The sequence below is a fragment of the Phyllostomus discolor genome, chromosome 7 (genome assembly GCF_004126475.2).
Source record: "Phyllostomus discolor isolate MPI-MPIP mPhyDis1 chromosome 7, mPhyDis1.pri.v3, whole genome shotgun sequence".
Lineage (NCBI taxonomy): Eukaryota > Metazoa > Chordata > Mammalia > Chiroptera > Phyllostomidae > Phyllostomus > Phyllostomus discolor.
The window spans coordinates 18109967-18124413 of NC_040909.2; the positions used below are offsets into that span (position 1 = coordinate 18109967).

Here is a 14447-nt window from a genome sequence, read left to right on the forward strand (position 1 = left end):
TCATTATCTTTAGTGTATCTACTATAGGCTTTTGCTTTGTAGTTACCATGAGGCTTACACAAAACATTCTATAGTTAGAATAGTCCATTTAAGGAAACTTTAATAAGATACAAAAGCTCTACACATTTATTTTCTCCCACATTTTGTTTTTGGTATTACAATGTCCATTTTTTTATGTTGTATATCCATTAAATTTTGTGTAGTCATTTTTAATACTTTTATCTTTTAATATTTCTGAGTAATATGTGATTTATACACCACCATTACATATTAAAGTACTGTGAAATTGACTTTATACTTACCTTTGCCAGTGAGTTTTATACTTTCATGTTTTCATATTAGAATTAGAATTCTTTCATTTAAGCTCAAAGAAATTCTTTTAACATTTCTTGTAAGGCAGATCTAGTGGTGATGAATTCCTTCAGCTTTAATTTACATCAGAATATCTTTACCTCTCAATTGTGAGACAACTTTGTTAAGTAAAGTATTCTTGGTTGACAGTTCTTTCTTTAAGTACTATGAATATATCACCCCATTCCCTCTGATCTACAAGGTTTCTACCAAAATATCTTAGTCTTTTGAGGGTTCCCTTGTATGTAACAAGTTGCTTTTCTCTTATGCTTTCAATGCTTTGTCTTTAACTTTTGATAATTTGATTATAATGTCTCAACATGGGCCTCTTAGGACTATATGGTTTGGTGCTTTTTATGCTTTCTGGATCTGGGTGTCTATTTCTTCTCCCAGTTTTGGAAGGTTTTAGCCATTATTTCATTGACTAATTTTTCTATGCCTTTCTGTCTCTCTCTTCTTTCTTTAAGTCTCTCATAATGGATTTATTCATCCAGGACACAGGGTCCCATAAGTCCTTGACATGATCTTCATTTTTTTTTTTCATTCTTTTTTCTTTTTGTTCCTCCGTTTGGTTGATTTCCACTGACATATCTAAAAGTTCATTGATCCTTTCTTCTATTCTAGTCTCTCATTGAACCCCTTTCCTCAAACTTTCAGTTAATGTATTATATTCTTTAGCTCTATAATTTTTTTAGTACTTTTTAATATTTTCTTTTTGTTAAAATTGTTTGTTCATATATTACTCCCATGACCTTGGTGAGCATCCTTATGGCCACTGCTTTGAATTACCTGATAGGTAAATCCATTATCTCCATTAGTTTTATCACTGGGGTGAGCTGGGGAAAGAGAGCATGGAAAGTTTCCACATGTCCATTGAGGGTCCCATAGACCTACAAATTATGTGACCCATCAGATCCCAGTACCTAATTAGAAGCCTGACCCTTGGGCAGCAACCGGAAAAGTATGTCAAATCCCTTCCATGGAGAAACTGGGAGTCTTAAATTTTGCCTGCTCCTTCTGCTAAAGCTGTGACAAGAGGATAGGGGCAGAGAGTACTCACACTATGTTAAAAATCACTTCTTTGTTTTCTATAGGGGGACTTATGGATGCTGAGTTTAATTGAGAGCCATTCCCCTAAGTGATAGCCATAGAACTTGGTGTGCTACATGTGTGCACAAGCTCCTTCCAGGGAGAAGCTGGAATCTTGTTTTTATTATTGAAGTGAGGGAGGGAAGAGAAGATGACGGAAGAATCCACAAGCCCTTTCAGCTTCTGAAGGAGCTCAGTCAACTTCTAAATGCAAGCTAATTAGAGGTCTGATGTTTGAGCACACTAGAAAAGTGCAGTCAAACCTCTTCTAAGAAGCAAACTCATATCCTTATGTTATGGCCTACTTCCTCTGTGTTGAGCCCAGTGTTATAGCCATAGTAAGTGCTCACACTTCTCTTTTAAACCACCTCTTTGTTTAATATGGTTCCAAGACCTTGTTTCACTCACAAATACTGAGCCCCACTGGCTGAGTTAGGTGATTTGGGAGCCAAACCCTAAGGTAGCAGCCATAAAATTTGGGGAGTGAGGTATGTGGTCCTCAGGGAGAAGCAGGGATTTGAGAGTTCCTTCCTAATTATAAGGTGCTACACTGAGGATTTATGGCATGAGCGTGTCTCAGCTTTTCCTACTCATTTCAATGTAGGTATTTTCTCATTCACCTGATGTATAGGAGTCACTTGGCTAGTCTCTGTATTTCTGTCCAAAGGAACTAATTTGCATGTTGCTTGCTAGAGTGTGAGCTATCTGAAGGAAGAAACATTATTTTTGTGTCCCCAGCAATAAATAATTTGATGATGGAAAAATTGCTGTGTGTTGATCCCAAAAAGCCTAAAAACTGCTTTATATGCAGGGATTTTTCATATCACTTCCATAATTTTGCTCTATTACTCCTATATTTCTGTGAAGCATTTGGAACTAGATAAACATTCTAACAGATGGTAAAAGGATTAGTGAACAATCTTTTTTATTGTAACAATATTACAATGCATTACTAGTTAAACTGAATTTATTAAAGAAACCACCAAGGTCTGTAGAACTCCCCTAAACAGTTCTAAGCAACTTAATACGGTATAATCATTATAGATATGTGTAGCACTACAGTGAAAATCATGAGCTAAATAAGAAAATTCTATGTAGATTTTACATAAATTCTCCAAAGCTTTTTTAATTTCATGATTGTGATTTTAGAATGGTATAGCAGACCTGAAAAAAACAGAAAATAAGATAAATTCTTCTTGAATTGAAGTATTACATAGTTCCATTGTTCAACAGAACAAAGGTCTTTAAGATGGAGTACGGCCAATATGAATTCTTGTGAAGCATCAATTTTTATTACAATATATATGCATTTTATGACTGATGCAACCCAGATGGTAAAATTACAACATACCCAAGGAGTTCTGAACAATATCAGAATTTAATGAGACAGTGTGAATAAATACATACAGAAGAGGAATGAAGATAAATGGCTACTTATAATAGAAATTGTTTTTATTGTTTGTATGTGAATGAGAAAAATGATTGTTCTTCCAAACAAAAAAATAACTGTCATTATTCTTTTGCTCCTCAACATCGTTGTTGTAGGAAGTAATCCATTTTAACCACAGGCTATCCCAGATGATACAATGCTTCTCAGTTTGAAAAAAGTAATAGTATCTGTATCATTGTCTTCAGAGTTGAAGCATTTCAGCCTTGTAATTTCAATTTCCATCAGTTCTATTTTCTAGATAATATCTCACTGGTAACCAATGACTCTAAGAGTGCCTACTTTCAAAAAGAACTTCAAGTAATTAATACGTTAATTTTAATGTTATATATTAAACTTTTATTATATTCAAGAGACGGTAGAAAAAGTTCCAGATGTGGAGTAAAAAAATGTAGTTTCTAACCTTGGTTATGCAACTTTCTAGCTCTGTAATCTTCAGAAGGCCTCAGTGTTCTTATCTGTGAAGTAAGGAGAGTAGGGATAAAATGTCCTTCTTTAATGTTTCATGATTGATCCATTCTGGCTGTTTTTCCTCTCTACACCAGGTGCTGGATTACCAGCTTCTCCACCAGCTTCTTCTTATTTTTAGCCATGTATCAGAGTTTAAATTTCACCAGCCATCCTTTAATCACTGTGTTAGTCTTGTCAGCTCTGAAGACTTTCTAAGAGTTATTTGCTTTGTAATATGTGTTGGTTTTCAGCGTTGTTTTTTTTTTCTGTCTTCAGTTCATATTTACTGTTCCTTAACTAGGCAATCATATTGGTCTAAAAGGTGTATTCCTTGCCTGTCGTTAACATCTAGCACTCTTCATCACCTTCAGTCCCTGTCTGGAACCTTCAGTCTGATATCTTCCAACATCTCTACTGGATGATGTTTTTATCAAAATCTTCCAGACAATTAAAGATACCAGATGTAAATCCCCTGTGGCAAATGTTAATAGACTATTTCACTGACATTCCCACTTAACCAGCCCAGTATGTTGTTATCAGCCCTGAAATCAGAAAGTCTAAGAATCTTCCAATTATTGGTTATATAACTTTGGGAAAGTCACTTAACCTCTTATAATTTTATCTGCAACTGTTGGGAACCGCCCTGCCTGGTATTAGAAGCTGTAACCCGGGCCAAGGCTAAGGCTGAGGGAGTGGCCTTAGACCATAAGCCAGCAAGGAGACAAAAGCTTATCTCCCTGGCAGGAGCGCTGCTTCTACTTGTACTTCATTCATAATTGAACCCCAATGCTTGGTGGGTTAGCCAATGACGGGTAAGATTCCCCAAGGGGGGAATGACCTAAGACAGGCACGATCGTGTGGGAGGCCCCCATGGAAGGACTTTGGGGGCTACAGCAAAAGGGCATGATGGACCCTCACCCCTCAGCTTTGACATAGCCTGAGTCCTCATTGTCTGGGAGAAAATCTCCTTATCTCTTGGTCTCCTTAGTTCCCTTGCTCCACCTAAGCCTGAAACAATGACAGGGTGGTGCAGCTCTGTGCTGAAAAGGGCAGGTTCCCCGGGTGATCAGGCCTAAGAAAGAATATGTAAAATCCTGTGAAACCTGATTTGTTTAGAATGCTCTCAGTTGAATGATAAGGGTCCAAGGAAGAAGTAAGTTTGTTCCTTAAAGCTTTACAGCTCTTTGACCCTAACTCAAAATAGGCCCTCAGACTTCCTTGTTATTCACTGTTTGATCCTTACTTCCTAGCAATGAGTAATGAGCTTTACCTGAATTCTTATGCAAATGAAACTAATAAAAAGCCACTCCGGAGGGGGACCAGCACTCTCCCCACCAGAGAGGGTGGCCATTTCGTTCCTACTTCCCCACAGGACCTGGTTGTCTCTGTGTATGTTTTTCTCGTGTGTCGACGAGCCATCCGCAGCGTTCCACGGTCACTGCCGGCCAGTGATCGCGACATGCAACATTATTTCATAGAGCAGTTCTAATGACAAGTTTTTAAAAAATAAGTAAGTATAATAGAGAACAGTGACAGGAATAAAAATTGTTTTGTATTGGGGCAGTCAAATTTGAAAGTTTTCATAGTACTCTCAGAGAGAGAATTTTTAAAACTTATTCTTAGGAAGATTCCATGAAGGAGAAAAAAAACTGCAGATAAGAGAGGTAAGGTCTATAGTAATAAAAAGAGATAGGGGTTCCGTGGAAATGAAGAAGTTGCATTTCAATCTAGCAAAGTTTAAAATGATATACTTACAATTTTAAAATGATAAAGAATTATTTGACATTCTTATATACTACTAAAATAAGGGCAAATTGGTGGAAACTTTGGGAGAGAAATTTTGCAATATATAACAAGGGGCTTTAAAATGTGCCCATGTGGCCCTGGCTGTGTAGCTTGGTTGGTTAGAGCGTCATCCAATGCACCAAGGTTGTGGGTCCAATCCCCAGTCAAGGCACATACAAGAATGAATGAATAAGTAAAAAACAAATTGATGTTTCTCTAAAAATTAATTTAAAAACATATAAAATGCGCCCATGTGATAACAGTATTTCATCAAATACTATTAGTTAAATTGTGTGTAACTTAATATGTGTGTGTACCTTACTCTTAAGATATTAAGTTATTAATATCAGTCAAGTTGCTGATTTTAACAACTACATTATGGTCATGTAATAATAAAAACAATTCTTTGTTTTTGAAAGTACACACTGAAGTACCAAGAGGTAGAGAGGGATTGATCGTGTCTGCAATTTAATCTTTGCAAAGATTGTATTCTTTGCTCTGTGTGGTCAAATCCTCTGATACCAGCAAGGTGCACCAGGAATGCAAGTTGCCATCCCCTGGTCACCTGTGAATTGGAGAATGGAGGAAGTAGGTGGGTGTGATGGTTAATTTTGTGTGTTAATTTGGCTGGGCCAGAGTGCCCAGTTATTTGGTCAAACATTTTGGATGCTTTGGATGAAATTAACATTTAAATCAATGAGCTTTGAGTAAAGCAGATTACCTTCCATAATGTGGGTGGGCCTTAACAAAGGCTGACCTCCCCCAAGCAAGAAGGAATTTTTGCCAGAAGACTGCCTTTGGACTTGAAATGCAGTTTTCCCTGATTCTCCAATGTGCTGGCCTACTCCATCAAATTTTGGACTTACCGAGCTTCCACAATCATATGAGCCAATTGCTTAATATAAATCTCTCTCTTCATAGATAAACAGACATACATGTAAATGTACCTATATATCCAACATATGAACTTAGGGGTGTACACAAATGTTTGGTATATAACAATCAGTGAACCAATAGCTAGCTGGTCCTTTAGAAAGAGAAAATTCAGGAAATCGTATTGAAATATAACTGTAGGACTTAAAAAAATTTAGGTTACTAGAGGATACCCTGTATATATTTAACTCAAAAGGAAATTTAAAAAGCCAGAAAAGGAGAGCATATGAAAACTATGTTAATCTCACTTAGAAAAGGAGATTTTAAAAAATCCTAGGTAAAGCAGATGAGTCTGTGAAGTGAATCAGATCTATTAGAGAAAATTAATCAGGGCCAAATTGGCCCTGAGAGGTAATGAGAGGTAAGAATTATGAGTCTGAGACTGGTCCCCTGCAAGATAGCCTTCCAAAATGTGAAGTTCTGCAAAGCTCCACGGAAACTGACTATGGCCATCAATTCTGGTCAACGATCAGCTCTCATTGGTATCTCCAGCCCACATTATGCCAGCAAGGGCGCTTGCACAAACCCAATCATGTACACTGATGTGGCCTACTGGTGTTGCAATCCTACTGGTAACTTGTAGCATCTTAGAGCTAGCTGTAACCACAAGGCTTAGATTTCAGTTGGGCTGGGACTTCCCATCAAGCTTGAATGCCATGCTTTCAGAATTGTGCTAGAATCAAAGTTGTCACCATCATACTATCATTGTATTCTGGGATCATGTTAGGGAAGTAGCTGGTGTTTCTCTAATTATTCATTAAAAGCTCCATAACTCATGGTCAAGGTCCTTCTATAACGAAGTTTGTCATAAGGCCTTTTCAGATCTCTGTGTTCTGATTCAGAATGGAATGAATCAATAGAGACTTGCCCACTGAGCTACTGATCCCTGTATGTGAGCTTTCTCTAAGAAATGCTGCTCCAGCAGGGCTGACAGGGGAGCTGCTGGCCACTTGCATTGTTTGCCTGACATGCCACATTACAGGTTAAGGGAAAACCATACAGTATTTGCTGCCCCCAAAACATGTGAGAAATTCAACATTCATTCATGATTTTTACAACAAAAAATAAAGTTGAGTCTCATCCTAGCACCATTTGTAAAAATAAACTTAGACTGACTAAACACTAATGTAAAAACATAAAATAACACATAACACTGAAATAGAAATGCATTTGTATGTAAAATACAAAAGTCATGGAAGATAAATAAACCTGAATATGTTGAGATTAAATGTTCTGTGCAATTAAATTTTTTTAAAAACCCATAAAATAAATTGAAAGGCAGAAAAAAAACAAGGATAAAATATGTTCAAGATATAAACATATGGGTTAGTATTCTGGATACCTAAAGCATGAGGTAAATGAAGTCAGTAGAAGAACTTCAGGAAAGCAAGGAGGCCTCAAGGTTGTTCTTCTGTTTATACTGTTTTTAAATTTTTATAGTAAGACTAAATCTATTTAATATTCTAGTAAAATTCTGATTATCAATATCTAACAACATAAAAAGTATAAAACAGACTTGTGACTTCAAATGTATTAATACAAAGTGTATGACTATGTAACACATGCCATGATTAAAGAGAGGGGAGAAGGTGGAAGAGAGGACTATGAGTGGGTCTAATAAAGACTGTACACACAGAGATGATCCATATACTATATTCTGTTACCCATCGTAGGCAAAAATGTACCAAATGAAATTCAAATATGACTCAGGAGAGAGATGATAATGGATAAGACTCTTATATCAATATCTCTGGGGAGATCTCACCCAAGTCACTATGTAGTTTGTGTATATGGTGGCATGTGGTAAGTAGGTTTTCCCTAAAGAAAGAAGCATAGGATTTTAATTTTAGACTAATATCTATATAAAATTATAGGATACTCATTAAAATGGTTCATTGCTTATTGTTATTTATACTAACCAATTTTTAAAAGCCAGTTTTAGAAACAAGCACTGAGTCACATTTTAATAAGGTAGGCAATTAAATGTTCTTCCTTCATTATAAATAAGTCTGAACTGGTGATGTTTTTTTCCTGAACTTTCAGAAAAGTGCCAATAAAAGTATTTTGGTTTGGCTAAAATGAGAGAGGTTTTTAATAAACACAAAGAGCTCCATATTCAGGATCCATTAATAACTTAACATATCAATGTTTCAAAAGCCTCACTGAAAGAGCCACCCAAAACCCAAAGCACTCAACATTAATATACACATCTTTTCTTATTGAAAAATTTTCTCCAATATGAAATGAAGAAAAAATCCCAATGGGTTCAAACAAACCCTATTCTATACAGGTAAATACTTCACAAAGGTCAACTGAATCCAGAGCTAAAACTGAATTGTGCAGGTTTTCAGTGAAATCATCAGTCATATAGTACAAACAAAAGTCAACTATTTACATCTGTGGCAAACCCTCTAAGAAATGTACTCCATGAAGCATTAACCTTTGTAGCATCCTAATGACTTACACGTTTTATTTTTCAGATAGTGCAACATTTTAATAGAGTGCAGTAGCCACTATATGGTAATGCTTTGGTACATTCATACAGGATCCCTTATCTTAAACATGCGAGTTGTCCCAAAGAGGAGCTTTGGTTCTGCTTTAGAAGTCTCATAAATTAAACACCTTATAAAATATTAACACAGAAGGAGCTAACACAGGATGCAACACAGACGGTCAAGTTACCTCTTTGTATACTTAGGAATTACTTTCTCCTTCAAGGTATTTACACTAGAAAGCTTAGTCTGTCCTGATTAATTTTTCAGTAGTAAAGGTTTGAGTGATTAGAATCTTGGCAAAACCTTAATTCACAATAATTAACAAATACTCCAGTGACAAGGCTATGTGATTGAGTTATTACAGATTTACAATTATCAGGGAAAACTAGTATAGCCATTCATCTTTGAAAAACGCTTCAACCATTACTTCTCAGTACAGAAGGATAAAGCTACATAGGGCTTATCATACAATTAATCTTATCTCTGTCCCCTGAAATTCCCTTAATATCCTTCATTAGAAGAGGGTTTAAAGACTTAAGAACACTTTATAGCAGCATTCAGCCTTCCTATGAAATACTCAGTATCTTAAATATTAATATACACTGTTTTTCTCTTTTAACAAGCTATATAGTACTAGGTTCAGAGTTTGTGGAAATCAGAAGAGAAGAACCAATTCAAAACCATTCTGCCTTTGGACAGAAAGCAAAAGTCAAAAATGAAAAAGTCACTATTAAGAGCTAAATTGTATCCCCACACCCCAAAATTACATGCTGAAGTCCTAAACCCCAGTATCTCAGAATTAAACTGTATTTGGAGATAGGGTATTTAAAGAGGTAATTACATTACATGACATTATATTACATTAAAATGAAGTCATTAGGATGGGTTCTAATCCAGTCTCACTGGTGTCCTTAACAGAAAAGGAAATTTGGATACAGAAACCTACAGAGGGAAGATGATGTGAAGACACGGGTAGAAGAAGACCGTCTATAAGCCAAGATGAGAGGCCTGGACCAGATCCCTACACCAAGAATCTCAGAGGGAACCAATCCTGAGGACACCCTGATTTGACTTCTAGCCTCTACAACTGTGAGAAAATAAATTTCTGCTGTTTAAACCACTTAGTCTGCGTTACTTTGTTGTGGCAGCCTTGGCAAACTAATACAGCCACTTTTGTCTTTCCCAAATCAGTCACCACTCCTCAGTAGAAATGGTTATTGAGACTCCAGCCCCTGCTCCTTTAGCTTCTCAGACACTGCTTTCTTATTGCTGCAGCAATGTTTAAAATGACTTGCCCAGATTGTCTTTTAAAGGTAAACCCGCAGTATATTTTCTGCCTTTTCCAACATGAGATTAAAAAGAAAAAGGCAGGTGTGTTCTTATTGGAACCAGAAGCCATCTCTGTATCAGAGCCATCATCGGACTTGTAACTGCAACAGGAAACTGGGCTGGACAAATACTGAATTGGTACCATGGGCATCAGAAATATGTGGGAAGGTTGACATCCTTCCCACAGTTTACTAATCTGGATGCTCCTTTATCCTGTTTAAAGATAAACTTTCCACTTTCCTTGGTGTCAATACAGAGTTCAGACTGGGTCCTGCCCTTGTATCTACCACGATTTCAGTTTGGGGAGGGGGGTTACATTTTTTTAAATCCTGCTGGCAGCTTTTCCTTTCTTTTCATAAGTATTATTCAGCCACTGCAAAAGTCTTCTGAAGGAGTCTCATGCAACTGCAAACAGCTCTGAAAGTCCTCTCATTGTTTAGTGTCACTACATTGAGAACTGGAGAACCTAGCACTGCAAATACAGCAACCTTCTCTACATCATTACAACTTGAACTTGTAAAACTAAACACCTTTTGTTTTTAAAAATAGTCTTCCAAAAGCAGCCATCCCACCCTCATCTTTCTTTCCTCTTGCATACTTACAGTGATTACTTGAAACCTTTATAAATGTCAGACCATCTTCCTCACTCTCAAAGGACAAACTTTCCTCCTACATTACAAGAAAATCTCCATCCTTCACATATCAACAGGTAAATGCTTATCTAAAACTGCTCTCCCACTTATTTGCTGCAGTTTCAGACCTTGATTCTATGTTCTTTGTTCTGAAATATTTCTTGCAGTTTGGTATGAGCCAGTCATAATGCTAAGGGAAAGACAAGATCTCTCCCTTCAAGTAATGTTAAGTACTATTATGAGACAAATACAAAATACTATAGAGAAGCACATAAGGCACACCTGAGACTTTCAGATAGAAGAGGTGTTATCTGAAAAAAGTTAAGTAGGAGTCAATGCCCCTACTATGTATCCCAGCCGTCTCTACTCCCTCTACATGCCACTTAACACATTGTATAATAGTTAAAAGAAGTCCACTACAAGACAAGAAATACCCACTTAGGGAAAGGTTAATATCCATCTTATTAATCACTGTCTCTCTAGCTCCCCTGGGGGGGGGGGGGGAACCAACTTGCCAAAAAGAATCACTGACTATATATAATATTATGAAATAATTGAAATATTATGAACTTCAGAGTTAGACTGACCTAGCCAGTGTAGATTTTCAAAGTATGCAGTAATGAGGATTGATGTATCAGTTGAATATCTGTAGCTCTGGATTTAAATTCTGGTTCCATTTCCTATGAGATTTTAAGTAAAGATGACACAATTAAATATTCTGAATATTATTTTATCATGTGTACATGTTGAAAGTACTAATCATTAATAGGATGATTTTAACAATGAAATGAAACAGAATACAAAAAGAACACATTTTCGTGCCTAGTACACTAAAGATATGTAATGAATGTTTAACCTCTTTGCTAGACTGCTTTAAAGTGAGTTATGGCCCTGGCTGGTGTGGCTCGATGGATTGAGTGCCAGCCTGTGAACCAAAGGGTCACTGGTTCAATTCCCAGTCAGGGGACATGCCTGGGTTGCAGGTCAGGTCCCCAGTGGGGGGTGAACGAAAGGCAACCACACACTGATGTTTCTTTCCCTCTCTTTCTCCTTCCCTTCTCCTCTCTCTAAAAATAAAAAATAAATAAATAAGTAAAAATAAAAAATAGAGTTATGTTTGTAGTTACGTAAGAAAATTAAAATATGCAGAAACCAATGCAAAATGAAAGCTAATTATTTTGTCTTTCCTTTGTGATTTTTCTCAAGTGTGCAACTTAACAAATAATTATTTAATTTGCTTCTAAACCTTAAAATGCATTTATCATTAATCTTCTCTATAATGTAAATTTAACATTGACTGCTCATTTACCTAATTAACAGTGCCTATGTATCAACCATAGACTATACTTAATGATTCAACAGAAATTTATTAAGAGCCTATTGTCTGTACAAAATCATAATTTATCTTTATCATTCAGGGAGTAGTTTTATGCAGATACTGCTGGATAGCTTATAGCTTAATAAAGCTCTGAGATGCTTAATAATATTTTTTTTTGTTTTAATAATAGAGATAAGTGATGATTTCAACCCCAAAATCAGCAACGTAGAATGAAAAGAAACAGTATACTGGCATATTTAAAGGTTTATATCTGCTGCAGCAACTATATTCCTTGCTTTAAAATTTTTCAAGGGAAATATTAAGTTAGAAATCTCATAATTGTGTTAATTGCCAACTTTAAAACTTAGTAATCAGTCTGTATGCATTAAGTCTGTATTAAATGGCTGAGAGTATCCAGTTTATTCAGTATACTGAGACTTGTAAGAAGAATAGATCCAACGAAGACAATTACAATTAAGCTCTTCACACTGTCTACCAAAAGTAATATTGTTATAAATGGATTAGAATTATATCTGTAGATTGAACAAGGAGAGTATTAATTTCAGACTGGCTTAGTTATTTCTCTCTACATGTGCTCATTCTCAATTGACCTTTATCTAAGTTGTGCTGGTGTGGAAGTCACATGGTAATTTGCTCAAAGATAAAACTTAGTTCCACTAATGTTGTGCAAGAACAGTCTTTAATTAAGTTGACCACTTCCTTTAAATCACAAGATACAAAAATAGAACAAGGCAATCTAATTGGAGAATTTCAACTTGTTATTCAAAATGATTTATCGATTGTCATTTATAGTCCTCATTTTAGAACTGTGTCATAATTCTAATAAGTAAAAAGTGATGAATTTCTTACTGTGGGTTCCAGTGAGTAACTGCATAATTATTGTTTCAAGAATCACTACACAAATATTAAGAAAAGGAACTTTTCACTAAAGAATTTTCAAATAAGAATTTGAAAATGGGAGTAATTTTAAATTGCATAATGCAAAACTGAAAACACACTTCTTCAGTATATCATATCTAAAATTGTTTGTACCAACCAATTATGCTTAATCCCCGTACCTTTTTCCCCTATTCTCCCCCTTCCTCCTTCCCACTGATAATCCTCCATGTGATCTCCATTTCTTTGATTCTGTTCCTGTTCTAGTTGTTTGCTTTGTATTTAGATTTAGCTGTTGATAGTTGTGAGTTTGCTTTTATTTTACTGTTCATAGTTTTGATCTTTTTCATAGATACGTCCCTTTAACATTTCATGTAATAATGGCTTGGTGATGATCTCCTTTAACTTGACCTTATCTGGGAAGCACTTTATCTGCCCCTCCATTCTCAATGATAGCTTTGCTGGATAGAGTAATCTTGGTTGTAGGTCCTTGCTTTTCACCTCTTTGGATACTTCTTGCCAGTCCCTTCTTGCCTGAAAAGTTCCTTTTGAGAAAGTAGCTGATAGTCTTATGCGGACTCCTTTGCAGATAACTCTCTTCTTTTTCCTTGCTGCATTTAAGATTCTGTCTTTATGTTTAACCTTTGGCATTTTAATTATGTTGTGTCTTGGTGTTGCCCTCTTTGGGTCCAACTTGTTTAGGACTCTGTGCTTCCTTGACTCATATGTCTATATTCTTCACCAAATTAGGGACGTTTTCTTTCCTTATTTTTTCAAGTAAGTTTTCAGTTTGTTGTTCTTCCTCTTCTCCTTCTGGCATCTCTATGATTTGGGTGTTGGCACGTTTGGAGATGTCCTTGAGTATCCTTATTCTCTCCTCATTTTTTTTAATTCTTATTTCTTCATTCTGTACTGGTTGACTTTATTTCTTCCATATGTTCTAAATTGTTGATTTGAACCCCAGCTTCCTCCCCTTCACTTTTAGTTTATCTCACTTAGTGTGGCCTTCATTTCTTCCCTTCTGCATTTGGAGTACACAATGAGATCTCTAAACATCCTTACAACCAGTGTTTTGAACTCTGCATTTGTTAAGTTGGCTATCCCCATTTCACTTAGGTCTTTCTCTGGAGCTTTGATCTGCTCTTTTATCTAGGCCTTACTTCTTTGTCTCCTCAATCTGGCAATCTCCCCATGTTTGTAGGTAGAGCTACTTGGCTCCCTGTCTTGGCACACCTGTTACATTTTAAGGGGCAGAGCTTTATAACTTGCCAGGGTGGGGCAACCTGCTTCCCCACTTTGTGGTGCTGTATGGGGAGAAGAGTAGGGGAGGGAACAATGCAACTTGCTTGGCTCTCTTGCCGTTCCCGGTCACTTCCCAAATGTGACTGGCAACCTTCTTAGCTGCTGCCTGGTGCTAAATCCCAGAGTGGGTGGGTTTGCGTACATTCTAGGGCCATGCAGGTCCTTTAAACAGACTCTCCTGAGACCAGCAGTTTCTCCTGTTACCACAACCCCCACTAGTATTTATAGCCCAAAGTTATGAGGCTTTATTTTCCTGGCACTGGAACCCTGGGCTGTGCAGTCTAGCCGGGGGCTGGGATGGCTTGCTCCCCAGGTGTCCATCCCAGTTTTTATCTGCCACATGTGAATGGAGGACTGCCCATTCTACCAGCCATCGCCACACCACATCGTCTTTACCTTGGCTCCTCATCTCCACCCAT

The 14447-nt window shown here is 36.7% G+C and overlaps 1 protein-coding gene and 1 pseudogene across 1 annotated transcript in view; both read right to left on the reverse strand.

The window, feature by feature from the left end:
- ZCWPW2 (zinc finger CW-type and PWWP domain containing 2) overlaps nucleotides 1-11360 on the reverse strand; it is an 88373-nt gene extending 77013 nt beyond the window's left edge. The window contains exon 1 of the mRNA XM_036030560.1: nucleotides 11099-11360. The gene's annotated coding sequence lies outside the window, so the exon portion shown is untranslated. The remainder of the gene's footprint in view (nucleotides 1-11098) is intronic.
- Nucleotides 13-14447, reverse strand: LOC114501302 (annotated as a pseudogene).